The 18223-nt window shown below is 43.3% G+C and overlaps 1 long non-coding RNA gene across 1 annotated transcript in view; it reads right to left on the minus strand.

Annotated features, from left to right (window-relative positions):
• Positions 1-14505: 14505 nt before the first annotated feature.
• Positions 14506-18223, minus strand: part of LOC130145046 (uncharacterized) — a 197074-nt gene continuing 193356 nt past the window's right edge. The window contains exon 3 of the long non-coding RNA XR_008820353.1: positions 14506-14603. This is a non-coding gene — a long non-coding RNA (uncharacterized LOC130145046). The remainder of the gene's footprint in view (positions 14604-18223) is intronic.

Consider the following 18223-nt stretch of genomic DNA (forward strand, 5'->3'; position numbering starts at 1 on the left):
CATCCGCATGGGAAGTAGTGAATGAATTTCTTACTTCGCTTTGCTTGTGCACAAGCTTTTGCTTTGCCTATTAAAATGTCTTTATCTCAACCCATGAGTTTTCCAATTCTCTTCTCCAACCCACCCTGGGGGGGAGGGAACAAGCAGTTGTGTAAGGGTAAGCTGCCTACCAGGGCTAAACCACGACAACGGGTTAACCTCAAAAATGCCATGCTTCAAAATAACAATCATTTCCACCTTGAAAAAACATAAGGACATGGAACTTTGTCTTATGGTCAGGCACGTAGTCACTGGGAAAGTGAAGGGAATTTAGCCCTTTCTTCCAGCCAGTGTAACCCACACTTGTCATCTGAGATCCTTACCAGCAAGTACCTACAAGCCTGCTCCCACAGTTGCTTACTAAGATATGCCTTCTTTTGGGTTCTTACTAATATATATGCACATACACATCTGCTGAGAGGAAGGGGAGCTTCCAAAGTTCAGAGTATCATAGAGTTAGGTTAGAGGCCACCTAGTCCAACCTCCTGCTCACAGCAGGGCCAAGTTTGAAGTCGGATCTAACTGGGGAATTAGACGAAGTGGCTCAGGGCCTTGCCCAAACCAGTCTTTAATATCTCCAAGGACTGAGTTTTCCTTCTGTACCAGTGTTTGACTAAACTCACTGTGAAAATTATTTTCCTAATCTCTAAACAAAACTTCCCCGTTTCAATGTCAACCAGAACAAACCTTGGGATGCTTCAATCTATTTCCTCAAAAGGCTTCCTCAATGACACTGTAAGAGTATAGTTTCCCCTCAGACCACATCCCCCACTTGCAAAATAAAAACAACATTCCTTAACAGATGCCCTTTTCTGTCCATTCCGTATGTACAGAACAAAAGTATTTGCATACGGGGAGTCCAGCATTTAGTGCAAAGGGTCTCTGATGTAACTCGAACTACCAGATAATTCCATAATAAAAATGCTAAGTGATCATGGTGATAAGAAATATATGCCTGGAAACAGAAACATATTTCTGTTTCTAAGAAATATGGTTACTGGAAGCCTTCAGAAACCTAAAAGTACATTCAAATCCATCATGACAATACTCAGTTTGAGTTTTGAGATAAGGTTTTAGGTATATTTTTAGTAAAATCTAGTTTCCTTGTTAGATAACCCCCACCACTGAAATAGCTCATGTCTGCATGCTGATATAACTTCAAAATGCCACACACGAAACACTCCAACATCATTAACTGGTGTGCAATGTTGATTCTCACACTGCAAATTTGATTGAAAACAGGAGTTTATCAGTGAAATGCTGAAATAGCCTTAAATATAGGGAAGTGAATGAGTGTAATTGCTGATGGGTTCTTTTTATTATCAAGGAGTCTTGATTATAGCTTCATAGACTTAAATTATGGCAAATCTAGGACAAGATCAATTTAGTATCTAAGCAAATATTTATATGAAGCTGGAGATTGGCATATATTGATCCGTTTATAAGAAGCATAATTCTGTCTGCAAAATGCATTGGCATTGAACAGTGTTCTTTGCACTTCCTCAACAGCAAGGAGCTGCAAGTCATGAAGAAAAAAGAAAACACAATTTGAGAAGTCAGAGGGCTCATCCCAGTCAAATGAAGCTGTGAACTCCAGCCAGTGGTTAAGGACCTCCCTTTAGATGGAGACTGATTAATGCCAGGGTATGTATTGTAGATAAATTGATAACCAGCTCATGTAGTAAGTTAGAAATCCCGCTTAAAGGAAATGAAAGCATTCAGAGTATCTATCGGAGCCTAATTTGTCAAACTGGTAATTGTTCATGGGTAACATCACCCAGTGCAGAGCATCAGCTGCAACATCCCGAGTCTCCCGGCATTCATAAGAGGTCTTGTTGATATAAAGTAGAAGAGCGTTTCTAACTTGTGGGATGAAGAAGGATCCTTGTGAAATGATGACCCTCTCCAACAAAGGCTGCTTTTGTTGGAGGAAAAGGCGGGTGTGGGGGCAGGGAAGAGAAGAGGCCGGATTACTTTTTGTTGCATTTGACAGTTGAAAAGACCCTGGTGAATAATTACCCTTAAAACTAACAAACAAGGAAAAAGAAAAAAAATGCAGAAAAAGGGGGGGGGGGGGGGGGGGGGGAAACTTGACCCCTCCCCGTACATAATAGATCCCTTTGAAATAAAAACAAAATTAAAATAACCTGTAAAGGAAAAAAAACACCTTAATTTTACTTTCCTTTCTGCTTTTGGCAAATGTATGTGCACACACACATATACACAATTGGAAGGCTATGACTGTCGCATTCATCTTAAACTTTTCTAGGCTTGATCCATTCAGCAGCAAATCTTACGCAAAATGTAATAAAAAATCAAGGGAAACTACAGCAGCAAAAAGCACACCCTTGGTTGAAGGCCCCATTGTTTTAGTCACAAAAGAATGATTCCTGGTGAGCTGCAGTTGTCATCTGTTTTGCATACTCTTTATTTTGCTCTTAATTGGCATTATGTGGAAACTTATCTAGGAGGCCATGGGAACCAAAAGGCATCCCTCGCCCCCTCCTTCTTTGAACAAGCAGAACCCAATTAAAGCACAATTATCTTTCTTTTGCTATTAGCATCCTCATCTAACAGATAGACACAGAGAGGAGAAGCGTTATTAGTCCGAGAGCAGCTACCTTTTCTTACGAAAATTCCTGTAAAGGTCATAAAGAAAATAAAGGAGGCAGAAGTGGTCCATGCTTTGGTGAGCTGAAGTGTAGTGTTTTTTAAAAATATTTGATCTGGGTCTCTGGATGATTTTCTAAATACATTTCTTTTCACCGGGGAGTAACTGACCTAAGATTTAAAAAGCACTCGTGGAGTTTGGATGCAAGCCTGGAAAAATAAATGAGATGGCCAAAGAAGAAGAGGAATAAAAAGACACAAGTGTCTTCCCAGAAAGACCAGGCTGTCTCAGAAAGCCATGAACTTGTCAATTCCACTATGGTTCCTCTGGCATGACTGTGGAGAAACATCTCAGGGGAAACAAAAAGGCCCTTTTTCAAATGGGGCTCAGAATCGGCTCCAAAATCCATATCCTACTGCTGAGTATTGCAAGGCCACAATCAACTCACGAGTTCCTGCAGCCACTACAACCACACGGACCTTCAGCACCCCAAGCTGGCCATGACTTGGAGAGGGTTCCAATGATATCGCCCTTAGGCTTGTATTCCTGGGGGTTTTTTTGACACAACCTTTGAGGTGTCCTCGGAGAATGAACATCCACTGCTGATCCCAGTTACATATGTGTCTGGCTTTTACAGCCTTCAGATAGCTCTGCATACCTTCCATATCGGAAGCCATCCCCAAGTTAGCAAACATTTGCACTATCGCTCATCCTGTCTCATCAGCAGCTACTAAGAATATGCATGTGTCAGGAAACGTCATGCATTTTATCACTTTGGCAAGGCATGCCATCACAGCGCAGTACGTGTCCCAGTTGCATCCCTCAGTCTTCCCCCTGGATGTAACTACTGGCTTTAAAAAACAGCAAGGAAACAAACAAGCTGCCTTTTTTTGTTTGTTTGGTTGGATATTCCACTGCTTCATTTTCAACATGTGGCTGGTCCAGCTAACATGTTTTGGTGAAGAAGAACCCAGTGTGCCAACGTGGAAAGCAGAATAATCCTCTTAGAGGTGCCCCAGAGATGCCCATCTGCTACCCCAAGATATTGTCAGCACATCTCAATGTTAACATTTTTAAGATGTTTTCTTTTACACTTATTGCATGGGCTTGCTAAGTGAGCTAATTTCCAACATGAGTCAACAGAATAATGCCGGGTAGGATGTTTTTTAGGATGCCACCAGCCCTGTGACCTCCCACAGCAGATCTCCAGCCTGCTTTCTTCCCTGGAGAGCTCAATGCTGCAGCTACACAATTCTCTTGCCCAAACAGAAGACAATGCCACTGCATATGCACTTTTTGCTTTTGTCATTGCACACATGCTTTTTTAGCTTTTACCGTGGTTGGCCAGTGCAACGGGAGGGAGAAAGACAACGTCCTTTCCCCAGGAGCCACCTGGAACAGAGGTGGCTGCTGCAGAGTCTCTAAATAAGCAGGGCAATTGCAAACAGGGGAAACAGTCCCACTGTACAGCTGTACATGGATTTATTTGTTGAGCTTCTGATAGTGGAGCAAACATGCTAAAAGCTCACCAAGACAATGGTTAAAGAGATCAGAAAAGGTTCAGACAAGAGGGAATAATGTGGAAGTTATATCACCGCATTTAACTACAAAAATACAAAATCTCCTCTGTGCCCTCCCATCATGGAACACCCAGAGGCTGCTCTGAGAGCAATGGAGTAGGATGAGCAACTCCCTGTTTCCCAGCACAAAGATGAAATCTGCAGGGAGAAAGCTGTGGTGGAAAGGATCGAAATGAATGTCAAGCAATAGATGAGATTTTGGTTGAGGTTTTGATGAGATTTATTGCTGCAAATGTTCTCCCTGGCAAATGTCACACCATTAAAATGAACCCACCCACCCCCCCAAAAAAAACCCCTCAAACAACAAACCAAAAATCAAACAAACAAACAAACCAAACAAAACCAAACCACCCCGATAGAATTAAGAAAATAAAGCGAAACTGAGAAACATCGTCCAGATAAATGACAGCTTGAAACTCATTCCTCAGACCCTCGGGGTCATGGGTGGCCTCCTTTGTAAGCAAGTGTGTAGGAGAAATGCTAAAAAGTCCTTTCACTCCATCAAGACCACCACCTATGACTGCAGAGCACACGTTTTATGGAGAGGAAGGACATTTTGCCAGCGTCCTTTGCAGTGTGGCTGACTCTAACTGGGAACATCACTTGGAGGAAATTCTGTAGCTGAGTACTGCCCAGCACAGCTGCAGGGGGTTTTTTTTCACATATGGTCTAATATAGGTGAATTAAGAAGCTGTAAAAATAAGCCGAATATTCTGCATTTACTTATTGAAAAAGCTGAGGGAGCCTCTCCTGTTCTGTCCTTGTTGGGACTGCCAGAAGAATGACTCCTTAGTGCCCAGTAATTACACTTAAAAGTGCAGTTCCCTAGCACAGACAGCAAAAATTGAAAATTGCAGGTGAATTGTGTGTTTACCTTGAATAAGGTAGCAGCTCTGCATGTGGCTGGCAAAGCTAATTCTTTATTTTCCCAAAAGGACTGAATGTTCTGTAGATCTGAGTGCATGCCTTAGGCATGCAACCGTCTTCCCCTTCCCACAAGCACCTTATATTTAGCAATCCTAGGAGAAAACAATTTGTTTCCATCATGCAGGGATGAACAAACCTCCTTGAGCCAGACGTCCAGCTCACAAAACATTTATCCAGCCTTTAGATTCCCTATACCTGGTCTGCTGTTCTCACAGGCATTTGTATTTCTTGTTTCAGCTGGATTTGTAAGATCCTTGCGAAGGCTGCCACATACTGTTACTTGTCTTTTCTGAGCTGAGCTGTAATTCAGAAGTGCAGACCTCTGTATTAAAATCTAATGTACTTATCTTTCCCAACGTGGCCACATTAAGTTAATACACTGCTCATAGTAAGTGTTCAGGATAGTACTTTCAGCTGAGTCAGACTGCCCATTCCTGCTAACAGGTTAAATGAGATAAAATAAAGAACTTGCTTCTGTGCCTGGACCAGACAAGACTCGTGTCTGCTTGGCATCCAGTGCAAAAAAAATAACTAGTCTTAATTTAGCAATACAAGTGAAAAAGGTGACTGCTCCACTTCAAAGGCATATAAACCTTACCAAATTTATGATTGTCCATTATTATCACTGGTAATACTATGCTGTTATTACAAAATGGAGTCAGGGGAAGGACCTCACCTGTTGAAGTATATTTTAAATTGCCTTCCTTATTTAAGCCTATCCTTCATGTTAGGGCTTAATAGGACTCCTCACAGGAGTTAAACACATGCTAAACGCTTTTGCAGCAGCAGTACTCAAGGGTGCTTTTTTGTACCAGGTGAAGACAGATCCTATAACTCACTTTCATTTATTTTTCCATACTTCTGTGTTTTGGGTTATCCTGTTGCATGAGAGATGAATGCTCCTCCTCACCTTCCTGCTTGTTTTGCCTTATGATATGCAGTGGCTTCCTAACCCCAGTGAGAAAACACGTAAAAAAACTAACTTCCCCAGCAGCAGAGTCAAGGATAGAGTCATACAGAGTTGAATAATTAGCATTAGAATTTGTTGGAAAAGCTCTGCTTTTTCATACAGAAACAATTTATGCACCCCTGCAGAATGCAAGCTGATGCTTATGCACCCCAAAGCAAATTTCGTTCCTTGTCCCACTGTCCTCCCCACTGTCCTCCCCACCCAATCAGTTAACGTTTAATTAGAATCCATAAATTAAAACAAGTCTAGTCTGGAACAGCCAGAGTATTTGAAAGCTTTACCATGAACAAAATTAATTTTCCCCAGCCAACATAAATGAGCAAAAGCAAACTGGGATGAAAATCCTTGGATGCATAGCTCCCACTGGAGCCCCTAGTGAAGTCACCTCTCTGCACCATGGCTGTGGGTGACAAACCAGGGCTTGCACAGTCTCCAAGGGTGGCACCATGCTGCTCAATCAGAGCTGTGAAGTAAGGAGTGTCAAGAAGCTTGGGCATTGTTACAGTGCAGTTCAGACTTGGTGTGGGACAATGCTACAGTGCTAATAGGAGCTACACATCTGCTGCAAGGGGGAAAGATATTCAGAGGTCAAGAAGGAAGAGAGGATGCAACAGCTGCCACTGTGGCATCTATACTGTCCAGTGTCACAGGCTGTGCCTGTAGCACTTTTGATGTACTGGCTGTGTCAGTCTCACGCATGGCGCTGTTAGACCTGTCTGTAATGTACATTGTGAGAACACGCAGAGGTACATAAGGAAATCCTGAGAGAAACTCTGCAAGATCTGGAAAGCAGTACATCCATGCTAGAACATCTGGATGAATCAGCCTGTTCGTGGTGGTGGGTGGTATGTGTAAACAGTGTTGCACTGTGCAGGCTGTGGGTTAAGCCCATGTCATTAACGTTCTCCAAACGGTTTTCAGAAGGAAGATGCTATGATATTTTGACCTATTATTAAACCTACAAGGAGATGAGCAATAAGTATCTCCAGGGGAAGATTTCTCTGAGATACTCCACATCTGCAGCTAAAGGCAGTTCCACTGCTGTGAAGTTACCTCTTTTTTTCAAGCAGTGTAAAGACGGATCTTTGTTATGGTGTTGATGTTGTGTATCAGTTCTTTGGAAGGTGTGAGATCACATCTCCTGCATGTCATAACAAGAGGAACAAAACCTAGGCTGAAAATAGCTTTCTGCAGCAAAGCAAAAGAAAAACAAAGTCTGGTGTGTCCAAGAAATACATCTGCAATTCACTTGTGAATCTAAACAGGGAGAAAATGATTGACTGACAACGTACAGTTCTCGTATTAAACCTCTGATTTCATACTGGTTTCTATGCCCAGCCCTCCACGCACCCTACAGCCAAGTTGCTAATTACATCCTTCCTATTGTTTTGCCAATTCCTCCTCTGGCAAAAAATGGGAGGGGAGAGGATTATGAAGACTGATGCACTTGACAGCAAAAATAAATAAGCAAATGAATACATAAATAAATAAATAATGCCTCTAGTAGTCACAAAGACAAGCCTACTCCATCCTTCCTCCAGTATCTTGAGCCAAACTTCAAGGGTTATTCAAGAAAAATGATGATCTGGTGCCTCAGAGAAGTATCAATTAATGCTTAATTAACATTGCATGACAGATTGATTTGAATAAATAGAACCTTTTAAATTAATGTCTCTATATTGTGGGTTGAAACAAGATGCCTTACGGGAGAATGAGCAGCTCCCTATTATTATATACCATCTCTATAGCAGTAGCACCTGCAGGCTTTAAGTGCATCAGCAGCCCAACATGTTAGATGCTATATAAATATACAGTTGGTAAAGATGCTTACCTTGGATTTGTACTGTAAACAAGAAGATATGCTGTGTAGATCCTGTGACAGGTAGATAAAGGCTAAGAAAACAGGGGACTTAAGGAAATTTGAAAAGATGTACACATTATCTACCAGTTTCTAATTAGCTGGACAAAGGGGAATTTTTACAAAAACTTATTCCCAAACCTTTATTCATATAAAGTGTTTGTAAACACCCCAAAATACATAAGAGTCATCTTATGGGGTTTAGCAGGAAAACAGACAGGAAAAGAGTACACAGGTTGCAGCAGAATGGCATGAAAGACAACAGCCAGTGTCTTCAAGCTGGGGAACCCAATGTCAGCCAGCTAATGCTATCTTTCCGCACCCGAGTAAAAATAGTCTGATTGGCAATGAACCACAGTTTCAATTGAGAGCTGCAAGTAAGCAGCAACTCTGAAAATCAGCCTGTTTCCAGATCAGTTGGCTTCTCTAAAGCAAAGATGCTGGCTGAAAAGCACCCCGAGAAATAGCTACCCTGGGGCATTTTATTATTTTTAATGAGGCAGTAAAATAACAGCCCCTACCATTTGTACTGTTCACACTGATTTTCTGTACCCATTGCCTTTTGCCAGCTTGATTCAGCAGATAGCACTGGGCCAGCCAGCATGGGAGAAGGCAGCTATGGACCAGCCACTTGAGGTGGAGATTTGATTGCCATGTGGCTGGCCTGGTTGACTTCACTGCCCAGTTGGACATAAATGGGGAAAAAATTCTATGATTCCACAGAAAACATATTGTTCAGGGGTCCATTATTGACTCTGACCTTTTGTCACTAATCAGATCAGCTGGCAGCAAAAAGTTTATTAAATGCATCAATGTTAAGGAAAACTAAGCAACAATTAGTTGGGTTTTTTTTAATAATTCTTCAGATTATGTTGACAAGAATTCACCTTCAGTAAAAAGCCATCTAGATATGTCCTGTGAACTTACGCATGTCTTAGTAAAGAGAGCTTGTCATGTCCAGTGACTCCCAGCAATTTAGGAAGTTTTATTTTAGAGATTTCCTCTCCTTTTCTTCACTCCACTCAGTTTGCTGTAGGCTGTCACCTCATTACACTGTTACCAGTTACCATGAAACCTTGAAAAAAACCACTTCTTTTTCCGACAATTTTTCCCCTCTTCCCCTGTCCCCCCCCCCCCTCCAGCTCCCCCTTTTCTTTGATGCACAGTCTTTATCTTGCAGTGAGATCTTTCTCAGGGCTCAGTTTTTTGAATCCTGGCTACAGACACAACATTTCAGCTCACACCAGCCCTAATACTTCCAAGCAATCAGAATTCCAACACACTGTATATTTCATTTGAGTAGGCTAGATATAGATATCTATATGTCTTACATATATAAATATATATATAATATATATAGGAGACAGGCTCTGAGTTCTCAATGAATTCACAGTGATCATTGTTATTATGGAAAGAAGCAATTTAATTCCTTATAGCTGCAAGTGGTTTCTCCCCAAAGAGTAAAGAATGAACTCCTGGACACAACCTTCAGGCAGAGTTATCATGCTTTGGGAACTGTCTCTTATTATTTATGTCATATACCTGTACAGCACAGGTGTTCACTAACAACTTCCATTCTATATTGCGAGTCAACATCATTCTGCATCAATTTCATTTAAATATCACTTTATATTCAAGACTATGTGTTTTAGAACTCCCCTTACCATACTTGTAGTTTTATCAGTAACAGCCATTTCATTCTCTCCACTCATCATTCACGTCAAGCCTTTCCAGGTTGAGGAGAACATTTCCTACTTCTTTATACAGCAGGAGCCTGCAGGTGCCCCAGTTTTCATCTGTAGTGCTAGGTGCTGTATGCACACCTTTCAGGTGAAAAGCTCTTACAATCTGACTAGAGAAGACAAATATCAAAGGGTAACTTTGACCCCACATCACAGATGAGAAATAAGGCCTTAGGAAAATTAATTCCTGCCATCATCCCATTCAGCTTTGGACAACAACCATTCAGGCATCTAGTTGCCCTAGACAGTAGTCTACAAGGAAAGAAAGAGCAAGAGAGCACCAGAATATTCTACAAGCAATTCATGTGCTGTATGGACTAAATATTTTAAAGACATCCAATGTTCTCCCACTACCTGTACAAGAAGACTGGATTAATTAGCTCTTAATTTAGGTTTCAGTACTCATTATAAAAATATCCACAGCCCCCGTCATTTTTCTCACCTGTTGAAGTGTCTAGGGGGAAATCTGAGATTGTCTGCCCCTACTGCTAATTCATCCTCTTCTTCACTTCTGCCTATTTCCCATGTAAAATCCACCCTAGCTTTCTAGACTAAATGCCATTTCTGCAAGCTTTGTACCATTTTGACTCTGTCCTTAGGACCTCCCATTCCTGCTGTCTCCATTCCTCTCAACACACAGGATCTTACCAGTTTCATTCAGAAGAAAACTGTCTAATATAACAAGATTGCCGTTACGCACCCCTTTCTAGTCCTTTCCTCTGCCTCATCTTTACTAATTCAATTGAGATAGAGCACCTTCTTCTCACCCCCTTCTTGGACCTCCCATTTGCCCCATTTTGTCCCATCCCCTCCAGCACTTCTCGTTCTCCGCTTGTCCTTTCAAAATAGAAAACCACCAGACTTTCCAGGAATTGCAGACAGTAATTCCAAAACATCTTTTAAGAATCTTCATCTCCTCTCAACTCCGCTCTCCTCCATGCCTAAAGCCAGCACACCTGTGACAACCGCTGCAGACCCCAACCTCCAGCATTTCAGACCTTTCCATGTCTTGCACCTCGCTGCAGCCACTCCTGCCAACATCTCTAATGAGTCAAGTATCCTTTGCCACATCTTAACAACTTGATTTTCATACATTTCCTCCCTATTTTATCAGCTGCCCCAAACAGCCAACTATTCCGTCTCTCAGTTCTGATGCTTTGCCCTCCTGTGGCTACCTCAGTTCCTCTCCAGGTTATCTTGGTTGTCTTTTTCCCCTTTGATAAATCTGCTTTATTCCTCATTCCAACTCTGCATGCCTTCTCTCACTACATTCCATCTCTGTAATCTAACCCACAAACTTAACTTCACTATTAACATTAGGCAGATGTACCGGGTCCCCGTGCCCGGGCGCTGGCGGGGGCCGGGTGCCGGTGCCGCGGGCAGCTCCCCCCGGCCGGCAGAGCCGCTGCCCCCCGGCTCCAGGCCGGGCCCGCCGCTGGCCGAGGCCGAGCCCCGCAGCCGCGGGGGCAGCGCCGCGGGGAGAAGGGGCTGAGAAGGGGAAAAACCCCCGCGGGGGGGAACAGCGGCGGCAGCGAGGGGGGCCGGGAGGGGCGAGCAGCAGCCCCGCAGCCCCCCGGGGCAGGGCCGGGCCGGGCCGGGCCGGAGGAGGCCGGGGGGGCTCCGGGCGCCGCAGCAGAGGCTCCCCGGCAGCCCGCGGGGAAGGGCAGGGCCGGGCAGGGCAGGGCAGCCCCCGGCGGGGCAGGCTGTGCCCCTCAGCCCACGGAGCCCGCGGGGGAGCAGCTCCCCCCCGCAGCCCGGGGCAGGGGGTGCCCGCGGGGGGCTGTGACCCGCGGGGGCCGCGCTGGAGCCGGCTCCGGGCAGGGCCCGTGGCCCCGCGGGGAGGAGCCCGGGCCGGGGCCGGGCTGCGGGCAGGGCCGGTGCCCCCGGGGGGGCTGGAGCCGGCTGGGCCGGAGGGGCTGCGCCCCGCGGGGGGCCCCGCGCTGGGGCCGGGCAGGGGGTGAGGACCCTCCCCCGGCGGGGCAGCAGCGGCCGGGACAGCGGGGGCGGCACCGGCCGCGGCCCCGGGACAGCCCCGGCCCGGCTGGGCGCAGGGGCAGGGCGGCGGCGGCACCCGGGCCCGCCGGGTCAGCCCGGCACAGCACATGCTGATACGAGGGATAGGAGGGACAATGCTGTACCGCTGCTCGGTGGCGCAGGGGGCCTGGTGACAGAGGACATGGGAAAGGTACTCAGTGCCTTGTTGGTGTTGGCCTCTATGGGTAAGACACATCCTCAGCTGTCCCAGGTGTCTGAGCCTAGTGAGATAGTCTGGAGCAAGGAGGACATATCCTTGGTGGAAGAGGATCAGGTCAGGGAGCAAACTGGATATGCTTGAGTCCATGAGACCTGATAGGACATATCCATGAGTGCTGAGATCTGGCTGATCTTCTTGTGAGGTTACTCTCAATTATCATTGAAAACTTGTAGCAATTGAGAAAGGTTCCTGAGGCCCAAACACAAACATCACTCCTATCTTTAGTACTGCAAAAAGGAGGATTCAGGGAACTATTGGCTGGTCAGCCTCAGTCCCTGGGAAGGTGACAGAGCATATCTTGGAAATTTCAAAGCATATGAAGTTCAAAAAGGTGGTTGGGAATAGTCAGCATGGATTTATGAAGGAGAAATCATGCTTAACCATCCCAATCACTGTCTGCAGGGAGGTGAGTGGCTCAGTGGATGAACGGAGAGCAGTGGATGTTGCCTATCTTGACTTAGTAATGTGTTGACAGTCTCCCATGACATCCTTATCGATAAACTGAAGACATATGACCTAAATAAATGGACAGGGAGGTGGACTGAAAACTGCCTGAACTGCCACGCTCAAAGTACGAGCAGCACAAAGTCCAGCCAGAGGCCAGTCGCTGGAGATATACCCCAGGGGTTGATACTGGGTCCAATACTATTAAGCCTCTCATTAATGGTCTGGAAGAGGCAGAGTGCAGCTTCAGCAAGTTTTCAGATGATACAAAACTGGAAGGAGTGGCTGATACACCAGAGGGTTGCACTGCTATTCAGAGGGACCTGAGCAGGCTAAAGAAATGAGCCCACAGAAACCTCCTGAAGTTCATCAAAGGAAAATGCCAAATCCTGCCCCTGGGAAGGAATAACCCCAGGCACCACCACAGGCTGGGGATAACTGGCTGGAAAGCAGCTTGGCAGAAAAGGACCCAGTAGGGGTCCTGGTAGATGCCATGTTGACCATGAGCGAGCAATGAGCAAGGCAAAAGGTTAATTGCCTCCTGAGCTACATTGCCAGCAGGTTGAGGGAGGTGATCCTTCCTCCGTACTCAGCCCTGCTGGGACACATCCAGGTGCTGGGTACCTTTCCAGGCTCCCCAGTACAAGAGAGACATGGACATACTGGAGCAAGTTGTGTGAACGGCTGTGATACTCCTTAAGGGACTGGAATATCTCTAATATGAGGAGAGGGTGAGAGAGTTGGGAGTTTTGTTAGTGTGCATAAAACCTGATGGGTAGTGTAAAAAAGATGGAGCCAGATGTTTCTTAGTGGAACATAGTGACAGGACAAGAGGCAATGGACACAACCCAAAATATGGGAAATTCCATTTGAACGTTAGTAAAACCTTATTTGCACTGAGCATGGTCAAACATTGGAACAAGTTCCCCAGAGAGGTTATGGAGGCCTCACTCACCGAGTTACTAAAAACTCAGCTGGACACAGCACTGAGCAACCTTCTTTAGGAAAGCTTGCTTTGAGCAGGTGGTTGGACTAGATGATTTCCAGTAGACCCTGCCATCCTCAAATAATCTCTGATTCTTTGATTCATGGTTCTACTTCTCTACCCTTTCCTGGTCTGTGTACTCAGTTGTCTCAGCTTTGCTTTCCTTCCATTTGAGGAGTCCCAGCTATGATCTCCAAGCAACCTTCCTTCTCTTTCACTGTGGACAATGCCACCATCCTGTCACATGCCTATAACCTTGATATCAGATTCAACTCATGCTCCTCTCCCAGATGCCACTTCCCAGTTAAATCACAGTCTTGCAGATCTGTTCTGTGCAACACACTGAAGATGTCTTTCCTCTCTATCTAGCCGTCTAGGTGAATCTCTTATCTCAGACTTTATCATTGAACATCTTAATTACTGCAGAATCCCTTTTTCTCATTGTTCACAGATGTTAATTTGCTCTGATGATATTCCCTGGATGCAAAGGCCCTTTTCCCACATATACCATTGATTTCCCTTCAGCATTTATATCAAAACTAGGCTGTCCGCATCCAGTCAACCCACACAACCATTTTCCTCAGTCCATGTGCTGGATTTTCAAATGACTGCTTTTGTATTTTCTTCCATGCTACTCTCCATAAATATCTATAAAATAACCTTTCTATTCTCTTCCTTTCACTGCAGCAATATCTAGAAAGCACTGACAAGGGCTAGGCTGCAGATGCTCTATTCGCCTTGCCTGTCATACTGACCAGCAGTTCTTTATTACATCTGTGGGTCTCCATCTGTCTGTCACTATCCATGGCTTCTTGATTTGTACTTAGATGTAAATAATTTCATGCAGAGAATGTCTATGTTTCTGGAGTGCCTGCCACAGGGAAAATGAGTCCTTGACTGGGACTGTAATGCAAATTACAATTGTCAGATAACAAAAATAAACACAGATCAATAATAGACATGTTCTAAAGAAATTAGGGAAATTCTTCATAACTGATTAGAGAAATCCACACAAGAAACATTACAACTATCGTAATTTGATTTTAAACAACAAAACATAATTAAAACACCCCAGGTACTGGAATTAGTACTCACTTTTTGTATTTACCTTCTTAGAAATGTCTAGGAATAATCCATCAAATACTTCTTGTAGGATACAGTTTTAATCTGGACATGTGTTACTCTCAGTCTACCTGCAAAAAGACACACACACACACACACACAAATCAGTGTTTTATTTAGTGATTTTTAACTTATTTGCTACCCTAAATGATTTAAAAACAAATTATAACAGTTAGACAGGGCACATAAAACAGTTATCTATACGTATGTGGTTCCTAGTATAATATCACATCAGCACTGTACTAAGGTATGCTTAATCATCTCCTGGAAATAAATGTGTTTGTTAAATACAATCTAAGGCTTCCTGTACAGCTCTTAGATTTAAATGCCTGTCCATGGCTAACTGTGCAAATATCCATCCCTTTGCCAAAAGAGTAATTTACCAGTTGCTCTATTGTAGTTTCAAAGGTTTCCAATTAACATGGTAGTTGTTCCTTTCATTGTGTGATTTTGCAGTCCTCGGGTGAAAAAAATCTTTTTATTTATGTGGTATCCCAAGTATTTCCTTCCTTAAATCTTATACCTTTGTTAGAGCGAAACGACTGAGATCTTACACAGATGCTTCTTGTTGTTTCCACTCACATCAGTAAATTTTGTCTTATCTGAGCTGCTTGTGGTGGAAGAGCCTCAGTTTAAAAGTGATGATTCATGTGTGACAAACCTGTCACACCACAAGCAGGAGGTTCAAAGGAAGTGTAGTACAGCACTGGGGCTCCTCTTCTCTTGCACCTCTCATTAGCTGATTAGCCTCAAGCCCCTCCTCTTAGCTCCTTTTCTCGTCTCAGGGAGACAAAGTCCCATAGGGTCTGGGGAGGTGGAGAAGAGACCACAGCAACTCGGTGTGTGTAGTTTCATTGAAAGACAACTTTGCCAGGGCCAGCAACTTTCCTAGGCTACCCATTTTGCTTGATATGCATCTATTTTACATGCATTCTGGTCTACAAGGTCTTACAGAATTGGAAAACACTAAAATTAAGAAGCCTGAATGATGTGATAACATGCTATTATAGAGGTGGGCTTCCACATAATTTCTTGGCAACTTGTTTCTGCATATATGGTCCAAAACTACACTGACCTTTTAATCCTGCCAATTGTAAATTAATTTTGAATCCAAGCTGTCCACTGAAAAGGTGCAAAGGTCACCTTTAAATATCTTCTCTGCTAGGTTGCCCTTTACTCCATGGTCCACATCCTTTGGCTTCCTCCCAATTATTCTGCTTCTTGAACAACCCTCCTTTCTGCTGATTGCGTCCTTGTACAGATTATTTCTCCCCCACATGCATTTTTCGAGGCTGCATCTCATTTTGTCATTTCCTGCCTAAGGTTTCTAATCTCTCTATCTTCACTGATTTATGCAGTGCCTCCCAATTTGGATCATCTGTGATTTTAATTAACATGTACTCTTTTCCTGTCTTTTGGCTAATGAATGAAGATGTTTAAAGAAGACTGGACTCAAGACTGCTCCCTGATGTTCCCCCACTGGAAAACTCATGCAATTCAATGCATTTTCATTTATTATCTCACTTTGCTAATGGCCCTGTGGATGGTTTTTAATCAACATCACAGGGTCCTTATCTAAGCCAATCTGAATTAATTTTGTGAGTCTCCTCTCTCACTGGTGTTCACTTCAATGAGAGGGAAAACAAAAGCAGAAGAGGCTATCGCTCACCAGAATGCTTTTCTGGGAGATCTGGAAATGAGGAGGATGTGAGAATAAATTGTTCATTCTCCTTTCTCAGGACTCTGGTAAACTTACGGTCCCCCACTACCATAGCATCTATACTTCTCCTGATTTTTAATATATGTATTTTTAAACTGCTTGTCAAGGTAGGGAAGTGCTATTATTTCCACTTTTGTGAATAGGCTCCAGCATAGAGAGAATAAGGAGGTGGTCAGCTCTGCTCTTTTAGCAGTCATGGTTACAAATTGAAAAGTTACAGTTGCTTGTGCATTTGCACCTCTCTTCTGGAAGTTACAGTGCCCTGCCTGCCTGTGTATCTCTGAGATAACCCATCAAATGCACCATCAAGGTGATTTCTTCTCTTTAAAACAAAAAAATCTATGCTTATATGTCAGTATGTACGTATCTATGTCATGACCTGAATGCCATTTTGAAAGACCAAGCCCAAGTAGATGTAAAGCGATGCCAGAAAGTGAGCATCAGGCACCCAGAGCACATAACTGCTTAATCCAGACCACAGGCTATAGAATAAGACATACAGCAATACCATTTGGATCTGGTCCTGAAAGTTATTTGGGTACCTCCTGCTCACTCAGCAGGGTGGTGAGGGATTTTGGAGGACCTGGTCCACAGTGATTTCCGTGATGTTATACAGGAAGTTTGTCCTGAATTTAAACCTAGATCTGTAAAGCTTAAAATGTGTCCCCCACCTAAGGACTTCCTTAATTTCCTCTCAAGAGGACAGTAACACTATGGGATGGACATTTAAGCTCTAGTCACTGCTCTATGACTGCACTCTTTTTTTCCCTCAAATGTAGGGTCTCACCTGGTCTGCATGCACAACTTCCTCTACTGTCACCTCCTGATAAACAGTTTTAATGCAGTAGTAACATTCATTTTGGATGAAAATAAAAACCAACTTTCTGCTACAGAGAAAAGGATTAGGAAAAGCATTTGTAGTATGGACTTACTTTACATGGGTTGTTTGTTTTCTGAAATAAAATACTGATGTTTCTGAATCAGCTTTGAAATAGTCTCAAAAACTTCAAGTTTTTGATCCAGCAGAATTAAAGAAAAAGAAGACAATCATCCCCTCTTCTCTCCCACCCCCCTCACCAATCAAAACTCATAGGGGGGGAAAAATAAAACAAAAAACAAACAACAACAACAACAACAACAAAAAGGAAAGAAAAAGAAGGAAAAAGGAAAGGGACCAAATATTTTCAGGAGCTTCAGCAGTCACAAAAAGCTAATCATGAGCTAAGATATGATCTATGGGAGCATAAAGGGAGGTAAAAACATGAAGAAGACAAATGTAGAAAATATTTGCAGGAGCAAAATTTATAAATATGCATTATATTTTTTAAACACATGTCAAAATTAATATGTGTTGTTGCTTTTGCCTTTCTCATTGATGTATTCATTGCAAAAAGATGTGTAGGACAAAATATTTGTCACCAATATTCTCATCCTATTAGGAAGTAATTACAGGCTTTTCACTCTAAACTTTTAAACACGGCATAGCTGGAAATGAATTGCCTTCGACTTGCTAAAAATAAGCATAAGAAACTTAATCTAAGTCCACTGCCAGTGCAATTTATACTGTACACAACTTCAGTGAGGTGTAATTAGCAGTGCATTGCAATAATTTATTATTGGTTTAAAAAGCCTGAACAATCAGGACCTTACAGCAAAATGGGAAAATGGGAAGCTGTGCTCCAGACATATTATTCTGGTTTATATTAATTCAGTTATTTTACCTTTGGTGCACATTCATCTATCCATACAATGCAAATGCTCCATTGAGAAGGATGCTGGATATTGAACCTTTGGCTCAATATGAAATATGAACTCTGAGGCATAGCTGCAATAATACTTTAATTTGCATTATTATGATTAACATTCCTCTGAATAGGAAGCATCCAGTAATATTAATTGCAGAAATAGTGAGATTCCAATTGTCATAAATCACTGTGCAGTGTAAAGCAAGCTCTCTGAAAACCTTATAGA

The sequence above is a fragment of the Falco biarmicus genome, chromosome 2 (genome assembly GCF_023638135.1).
Source record: "Falco biarmicus isolate bFalBia1 chromosome 2, bFalBia1.pri, whole genome shotgun sequence".
Classification (NCBI taxonomy): domain Eukaryota; kingdom Metazoa; phylum Chordata; class Aves; order Falconiformes; family Falconidae; genus Falco; species Falco biarmicus.